The sequence below is a fragment of the Paroedura picta genome, chromosome 1 (assembly GCF_049243985.1).
Source record: "Paroedura picta isolate Pp20150507F chromosome 1, Ppicta_v3.0, whole genome shotgun sequence".
Lineage (NCBI taxonomy): Eukaryota > Metazoa > Chordata > Lepidosauria > Squamata > Gekkonidae > Paroedura > Paroedura picta.
This window is the reverse complement of record NC_135369.1, coordinates 176750968-176760281: the sequence shown is the minus strand read 5'-3', so window position 1 is coordinate 176760281 and position 9314 is coordinate 176750968.

Genomic DNA, 9314 nt, shown 5'->3' with positions numbered 1-9314 from the left:
TGGGATAGAGAGCCAGTGAGATGTAGTGGTTCAGAGAGGTGGCCTGTGATCTGGAGGACTGGGTTTGCTTACCCACTCCTCCACGTGCAGCCAGCTGAGTGACCTTGAGCTAGTCACAGTTCTCTCAGAGCTCTCAGCCCCACCTGCCTCACAGGATGTCTGTTGTGGGGAGAAAGATCGCGTTTTCCTCCTACTACATATCAGATCTCAAGCCCCTCCCTCCCAGCTATATTAAACTAAAAACCATCAGGAAGTTCTTATGCCTTCCACAACGTCTGGTTTGAGCTGAGATGGCGAATGGAATGCCTGTGCGTATTAGGCAGTAGGTGGCAGCCAAGACTGTTGCAATCCAAGTGTAGCTAAGCTTAGGGGAGAGGTGTCCAATGGATTTATGATGAGGGCTGGATTTGACATAAATATTGGGCCAGGCCATGTGTGCTACAAAACATAACGGGGCCAGAGATTATAAACTACCAAAGTCAGCAACTGGTAAGCTCCAAGTTGATTTGTCTTCACTGCAAGGCCACACGGACTGGGAGGGAGATGTAGATGAAACCCAACGGGCAGACTGGAGAGCCAGCAGTGCAGTGCAGGCTAGACGCTCCCAAGCCCCAACAGAGGATCGTCCGCACCCCTTCACGTCCAAACGCCAAGCCCTGCGGTCTTCCAGAACAGCATCCCCAGAGCTGCAGGTTGAGTGGAGAAGTATGAAGACGGCTGCAGTGGCCCCTGACTTAGCAGTCCTTGAAGCAAGGGGGTTCAACTTGACTGCTGCAGACAAGGTTGTCCCAGCATGCTGAAGCCACAGTTGGGGTGGCACTAGCCACCCACCCCCAAGAGGCCTCCTTTTCTCTCCCTTGTGCCAGTTGCTCATGGGCCACTTAATAGCCCTGTGCTGGCCAGTTCCAGCCCCTGGGCCTTCTGTTTAGCCCTCCTGATGATTTAGGGCCTTGTGAAAACATCTGGGCCTCTATCGTAAGCTCTCACAAACCCATAAATGCCCATTGTTGTTAGTTGCAAAGTTGTGTCCGACCCATCACAACCCAATGGACAATGATCCTCCAGGCCTTCCTGTCCTCTACCATTCCCCGGAGTCCATTTAAGTTTGCACCGACTGCTTCAGTGGCTCCATCCAGCCACCTCATTCTCTGTCGTCCCCTTCTTCTTTTGCCCATACTGCCACCTTTTGGGGGGGGTCACAAAAGTGTTTCCTTATTTGCCTTTTGAATTTGCTCACAGGTGTCAAATTCAGAACCGAGTTATGTGGTTATTTTAAAGAGCACAAGCTCCCTGTGTTATAGTCTGCTTTATCAAATGCCAAAGTGGATTGTCCCTTCTCCCCTTATTATAATACAGGTGCCCACTTTTGAAGGAGCTGCTTTGGTGGAATCCTCAAGAGATAGATCATTTATGAATGAGAGAAGGAGCCAAAGCCCCCCTCCTTGGAACCACTGGGTCAAGCGTTGTGTTCTTTGGACTGGGTCTGCTGCTTTGTACATCACTTCAGTTAAGGATGGTCATCCTTACAAGCATGCATGCTGCGTTAGAGAGTTTGGTCACACAAATTTGGAGTCATTTGATGTTTCTTTGCCTGTGAAGAGCTCTGTATTTTGCATCTGGAAATTAATATTACTGACGATGAACAGGGCGAAACAGTGTCAACCAGTGGCTTGTCTGATGATCTTGTACTTGTGCTTCAATAGTCTTGAAATGTATAGTATTGACTAGCAAACAAATGCCACTTTAGAAATATGCATATAAATAAAACGGTAAGAGGGAGCTGGGAGGAGTTGGTATACATCGACAACCAATCAGGTATGCTGTCACAGCTGTCCTGTCCCTGATGGGCCATCTGTCCAGCTAACAACCAATCAGGAAGGCTGTTACGCCCTTAGCTGCATCCCCCTCCAGCTTCTTCCATGCGGAAGAAGTTCCAGCTGGTGAGTGGGAGCTGGAGGGAGGGTGCGGGGCCTGGGATTGCGAGCCCTGTGGGGGTGGGGGGATGGAGGAGAAAGGGAGCCCCCTGCCAGTGCTTGCTCTTGCCCTGAATAGCCCCAGCTGCGGCCTCGACAGGCCTCAATGCTGTGGGGGCAGGGCGGGAGGGCAATCCAGCCCCTACCAATGCTCCCACCGCCCCAAGCAGCTCCAGTCATGGACTTGCCAGGTTGTAGCGAGGCTACCCAGAGTGGCAGGGGGAGGAGCAGTGTCCCTGCCAACGCTTCCTTCCCAACCCACCCCAGAAATACTCACTGAGGCCTCTGCAGGCCTCAGGTGGCCTGCCCAAGGGGTGTGTGTGTGTGGGGGGGGGCTAGCAGCTGTTTGAAGCAAATACATAGTTTGTGCTGGTAATTCATAGCATCCAATACTTCTGTGGCTCTATTTCTTTGACCATAAGCAGGGATGCCACCCTCCAGGTGGGATCTGGGGATCCCCCCAGAATTGCAGTTCATTCCCAGGCAATAGTTCCCCTGAAAAAAAAAACTGTGGCTTAGAAGGAGGACTGTATGGCATTCTACCCCATTGAAGCCCTTCTCCAAACCTCTGTGGGTGTCCCCCCCCCCCCAAGTCTCCAGGTTTTCCCCAACCCAGAGCTGGCAACTCTATCCCTAAGGCTAAAACTTCATTGAAAGGTGAGGTAGAGCCAGCATGGTGTAATGCTTAGGACTGTTGGACTGGGAGACCCGGGTTCAAAATCCTGCTTACACTATGGAAAATCACTGGCAGATCTTGGGCCAATCACAGTGTCTCAGCCTAATTACCTCATCATTATAACTTTATAGCCCGCCCTTCCCAACTGGCTCAGGGCAGGTATGTTGTAAGGATAAAAAGGAGGAGAGGAGAATGGAGATCGGCCCCTTTTGTGGAGATTGGCAGAATGCAAATGACATAACATAGGTTGGCAGAGCTACACAGCCAGCCCCTGGGCTCTGTGGACAAGACAGCCTACTGTTTAAAACAAACAGGCAAACGACAACAACAACACAAACCCTGTTCATCAAAAGGCATATTGGGCAGTTTGGTTTGCTCCACTCTTTGGAGCTTCTCTGTATTTTGCTGATAGGTTGTAACATAAATTCTTTTATCGTTTTGATATTTCCAGTATGGTCTTTATCCGAAGGCTCACAAGGAATAACTTTCTTCTTGTACATAGTTCTGGAGGTGCTTGTTAGCACGTTGATTTCGGGCCATTGTCCATTTGGGTCCCCTTCACACTTGTGGAGGTTTCGGATTACAATGAGCAAGGGGGTTTCCATAACTTTGTCATTTATCTCCTGGACCGTGAAAGCCCCTTCTCCCCCTAAACAGGTGACCAGCACTACCTCACCTGTGGTATGGGGAGGAGACGAGGGAAAGAGCTGGACTTTGGTGGGGTGGGAACATTTCACTAGCACATTGCATTGTTTTACACCAAGGATTCTCTTTGACAAGCAGCTGTCAGGGGTGTGTGTGTAATTTTATCCCCCTTACAATACCTTTTGGAACATGCAATAGAGAAGTGGTTCTCAACCTGAGGGTCAGGGACCCCTTTGGGTAAGGTGCCCAAGTGTCCCGCTTAGGCACTGAGTCCAACGCAGCAGGAGCATCGCCGCGCTCTTTCCCGCCAGCAGCCTTTCCTCCCCCCAGTCACCATAGCCCATGCTTCCCGCTGCGGTGCTGTTGGGGGTCTGCATGCTGGGGCAATTGTGGGCCCCCTGCGGCTTAATAGTGAGAAGCAGGCAGGCGAGCAGGGGCTTCCTGATGGCTGCCTCAGCAACTTCCTGGTGGCACTTCTGGGCTGGCGGGCGCGGCTTCACTTAATTCAAGGCGAGCATCTTAACATCCTCCTCGCATGCAGGCAGAAGAATCGGGTCGCCAAGTCGACCAGGCCTCCTACCTCAGGCGCGCTGACGGCAGCCGCACTGAAAGCGTCACCGAGCATAGCCAGAATCATCGAATATCCACACTTCCGTCAGGCTGAGACAGTATCGCCAGCCAGCCAGCCAGCCAGCCAGCCAGCCAGCCAGCCAGCCAGCCAGCCAGCCAGCCAGCCAGCCAGCCAGCCAGCCAGCCAGCCAGCCAGCCAGCCAGCCAGCCAGCCAGCCAGCTCTTTCATTCTCTCAAGACGAGCATACCCATCTTCCTCTCCAGTTGAGGCTCTAGGTGCCTGGCAGGTGGGTATCCAGCAGGTTCTGCTCCCCCCCTGCTCCCCCACCACTCGCTCTCCCCCCCTGTGCCCTCCCCTGCCGCTGCCCAGTTGGAGGGAGAGGGGGCCGCTGCTGCTGCCACCACCGCAGTAGCGGCGCATCCCGCCTTCCCTCCAAATCTGGTCTCCTTACCTTTGGGGGTCGAACAATCCTTTCACAGCAGGATCTGTCTGGAGCAGCAGAAAAGAGCGAGATTGGCATGGTGGGACAAGAGGCAGAACTGAGAAACTCCAGAAAAAAACCCAATTCATATACAATCATGACCAATGGATCTTCACACCATTGGTCAGTTTCGGTTTAATTTCTGTGAAAGAGCACTTGCCTAATTTTATGGTTGATCACCACAACATGAGGAATTGTATTAAAGGGTCGCAGCATTAGGAAGGTTGAGAACCACTGCAGTAGAGGAAACAGGGCAAGGACTGCACTGAATCAGGATAACTAAAAGTGCCAGGATTTTCTTAAAATTAATAAATTAAAGCATCAGTGGGGGGGGGGGTGTGTGTGGAGAAAAGTCCCCTGGCACTCTGTCCTTGCCAAGTGCTTGCTCATATGTAACACTCATTAGCTAATGTGTGCTTCTTCGTCACTCTCCCAAAAAAGCTTAAAGCAAAATGCAGGACGATTAATTTTTCATTCCGCTGTTTGTTTTCAGTTCATGCTGTTAAAGCTGGGAATGCCAACTCTAGGTTGGGATATTTCTGGAAATTTTGGGGTGAAACTGGGATGGGCAGAGTTTGGGGGAAAGAGACTTCAGTGAGAGATAATGCCACAGAGTATGTGTCCTAAGTGGCCATTTCTCCCCATGGGAACTGATCTCTGTTGTATGGAAATCAGCCATAATATGGGGAGGATTTCAGATCTACCTGTAGATAAACAAACTTAGCTAAAGCTGCTCTTAATTAGTTCTCTGCCCACAATGACTTAAACCAGAGACCCCAGATATTATTAAGTTTGCAGGCACTTGAGGAGTTATGAGAGTGGGGGAGTGGCTACCGTCACAAAGTGGCTGCCATGAGGGGCCAGTCACAAAATGGCTGCCATGGAGTACCACAAAATGTTGCCAAGCATCATTATACAATGGAGACAGTTTAAAAAAAAAAAGAGGCCTCCTAACAGATACCTCCATAAAAGCACAGGAAGGCCAGGACTGACTCTTTGCTCTGGGTAAGATATGTTTTGGAGTCCACTGCTTTAGAATCTGCACTAAGCCCTGAGGTGTACATGGAAAAAAATAACTGGCAAGCTATCCTTGTGACCATTTTTTAACTGCTTAACTTGGTGTGCAAGACATATGGTTGAGGCCAGTATGCCCAGAAGTTGGGCCTCCCCTACCAGTCCAGAGTCTCCTCCTACATCCTTCCTCATATGGCGTATCAATAAGTGATGACTCAGCATAGGTTATTTATTGATAGCTTAAGCAGTTTATTTTACTGTATTTGAGTGTTTTATTGGTTTTACCATCACATGGCTCACCATGGCTAGGTGCTCAGAAGAGAGGTAGGGTTCTAGTAGGCTCACCTGACGTAGGTGGTAAAACGCCTGGTGGCCTACCTTCGTGACCTGTTCCTCCATAGATAGCGAGGCATCCAGAGTCACCCCCAAATTTCTGTCCAGGTTGAGGGAAAGGGGGGAGGTGAGAGGCTACAGCCCTGACCCATGGCTGTAGGAGGCGCTCAGAGCTCCTGGAAGTGCAGGGCTTGTAACACATGCTACAAGAGCTACATGGATAAATTGCCTTCACTATAATGACCACTCATGAGGTTTTTTGAGGCAAGTAAATAGGGGATTGTTGTAGAGTGCATTATTGTTAATATTATTATATTTATATCCCGCCACCCCCACAAGTGGTTTGTAGCAGGTGGCAAGCCCCACATACAATCCCATAGTACCATAAAATTATAAATAACAGCCTTCTTTAGCAGCATAAAAACTACCCCCTCCCCAGCCCCAAGCACAGACTGTATTCTTGTGCCACAGGGGACTGATGTAGGGCTTGATTCATTGATGACATTTTCATTGCCTGGACCCAGGCCAAAGAAGACCTCAAAAGATTTCACCAGGCATCCAGCAACTTCCACCCTACCATCAATATAACCACGAATTATCTCGCGCAAGAAATAAACTTCCTGGACACCACAGTATGGATTACACGTGGGACACGTAAGTACTACATCATAGCAGAAACGGACAGATTGGCAAACCTGTCTACTTATGCCTCCAGTTGCCGTGCCAACCACATCAAACCATCTGCTGTCTCTAACCAAGCCCTACGCAATAGTCGCATGGAATCCAACTTCTCCGACAGAGATACTCCCTTGAAGGACCTGTGGCAGGCATTTCCCCAACCACAGTATCCTCGTGACGTGATCCTCATACTGCAAGACGGAGCTCTTCCACCAGGTCTATGGTTGAGGCTGGTGTCAGCAAACTCGGGACATCACCCCCCCCCCCCGGGAGTTAGGAAGTGTACATCGCACTCCTCCATTATCTCCAATATTAGTATGTGGCGGGATGGGGTATTTTCTCTTTGCCGCCATGTTGGTGTTAATATTTTAATGGGGGTTTTAATGGGATTAAGATTATTGTCACCCGCCTCGAGCCTTCCGGAAGAGGCGGGAAATAAATCGAAATATAATGTTTTAACTGTTTATGTTGTAAACCGCCCTGAGACTTATTTGGAGAAGGGCGGTCTAAAAATTAAATGATAATGATAATGATAATGATAATGATAATGATAATGATAATGATAATGATAATGATAATAATAATAATAATAATAATAATAATAATAATAATAATAATAATAATATGGTGAGAGAAGCATTGGGAAAGCCCAAACAATACCCAGGGGCAGCTTGCTACAAGGCAAGCCCAAAGAAAATGACAAGAGCATATCACGGGTGGTTACCTACAACCCAAGCCAGCTCAACGCATTATTAATTAAATGTATTGTCCACCAATCCCGGACCCAGCTGACTCGTTGCGGTTTACAAAAGCCCTGATAAAACAAGAATAAAATTACAATCCCTGGCAGCATAATCCCATCTATTCCCTCCCACTCACCAGCCTACTCCCAATACACACCACTAGCTGACCTCGGGGAGGACTTCTCCTGCCCTAGATGGTCAGGCATGTAGAGGGCCTCTAATGATCTGCAACCCACACTGGATAGTGAAAATTCCCTCCTACAGGCACTGGTGGGCTGACCTCTTCTTGCTGACCAACACCCCGCTAACCCAAAGCCACAACTTGCCTGCCATGATAAGTGTAGATAAGTCACTTAACAGTCACGTGGACTCTGGGACCGAGGCCTGTGACAAATCACAATGCCAACTTTGCTGTCATGGAAACCCATCTATGGGACGGCCCCAGCAACCTCAGCCAGACCATCTCCGGCTCACACTCCTGCTCATCTTCATTCATTCATTCATTCATTCATTCATTCATTCATTCATTCATTCATTCATTCATTCATTCATTCATTCATTTATTTATTTATTTATTTATATATCGCCCTCCCCGAAGGCTCAGATTCAAATGTGGTTTATGCCTTCACGTGTCAGCTGTACCCGTCCACCCGCTCCATCAGGCAAACAGGCAAGACTCGTTGACAAAGAATAAAATAGAAGCCACAATGTTCAAAAACTTTGTGTGTGGGGGGGGAGAGGAGGGATCATTTTAACTTTCCAGGAGATGCAGTTGCTGACCTAAGAGCAGCAGTTCTCTTACAAAGGTAGATTAGAAAGAGAGTCCACCGAATTGCAATTGATAGCATTCAAGACAACACAGCCCCCTGAGCTGAATTGAAACCTAAGTCCCCAGTCTCCTTATCAATGCTGATTTCTCCATTTCTCCCCTCTGTGTATGATGCCTAATCCAATCCTGCCTGCTACTGTCATTCCCTTGTTATTGTAATTTCCTTTCTATTGTCATTCTGTATCTGAAACCACTCCAGTCTCCAAGATATAAGGAAAGATGGGCTCACACTCTAACCCTATCTGAAGAAGTGAGTGGTGACTCACAAAACCTCCCACCCACCCACCTCCACCACCAATGTCGTAAGTCTTTAAGGTGCTATTGGACTCTCGCTCTTTTTCTAAGACTGTAGTAAGGTCACTGTTTTAATACACATTCATTGAATCAACAGAGGTCAACAGTGACTCACCAGGGCACTATCAGTTCCTTGACTCCCTGAATTAGTGGACGAAGCAACGTGCAGAGAGGGAGCAGGGCTGCATGGCTCCCTACTTGAGTACAAGCACCCTTACTCCTCCCACCTCATCTACATATTTTTAATCCGAATGTAGGCACAGGATCCCATGAATGCATAAACTGCATGCACAGACACCATCCAGGCGATAAGGAACTGTGCTTTTCTATCTCGCAAATACAATGGACCTATCGGATAAGGTGGCTATGACATTTGCCAAAGGATTGATGGCCCCACACTGGCCTAGCGCTTATACAAGGATCTGAGAAACCCAGGCTTGAATATAACCTTTGCTGGGGAAGTTTGCTACATCAGTCACGCTCTCTCTCTCTCTAAGTATCTAAATCATGAACCCTTGGGAGGTCTGTGAGAGTTCCGGAGGGGGCCCGTGACCTTTCCCCTCCAGTCTTAATGTTCTTGGCCACAAACTAGGGAATCGGAATCGGATGCTTCCATTGCTCCCTGGGAGGGAGTGTAGCCTGCACATTTAAAGGTAAAGGTAAAGGTATCCCCTGTGCAAGCACCGAGTGATGTCTGACCCTTGGGGTGACGCCCTCTAGCGTTTTCTTGGCAGACTCAATACGGGGTGGTTTGCCAGTGCCTTCCCCAGTCATGACCGTTTACCCCCCAGCAAGCTGGGTACTCATTTTACCGACCTCGGAAGGATGGAAGGCTGAGTCGACCTTGAGCCGGCTGCTGGGATTGAACTCCCAGCCTTATGGGCAAAGCTGTCAGACGGCTGCCTTACCACTCTGCGCCACAAGAGGCTCATTGCCTGCACATTTACTCCCACCTTAAACCACCTCCTGTCTCTCCCCCCTCAGTGCTCCTTGAGCCCGCCTGTTAACACGGTGATGATGTCACTTCTGGTGACACGTAACTTCTGAGGGTGTGGCAGGGAGGCGTGGCCAGCTGAC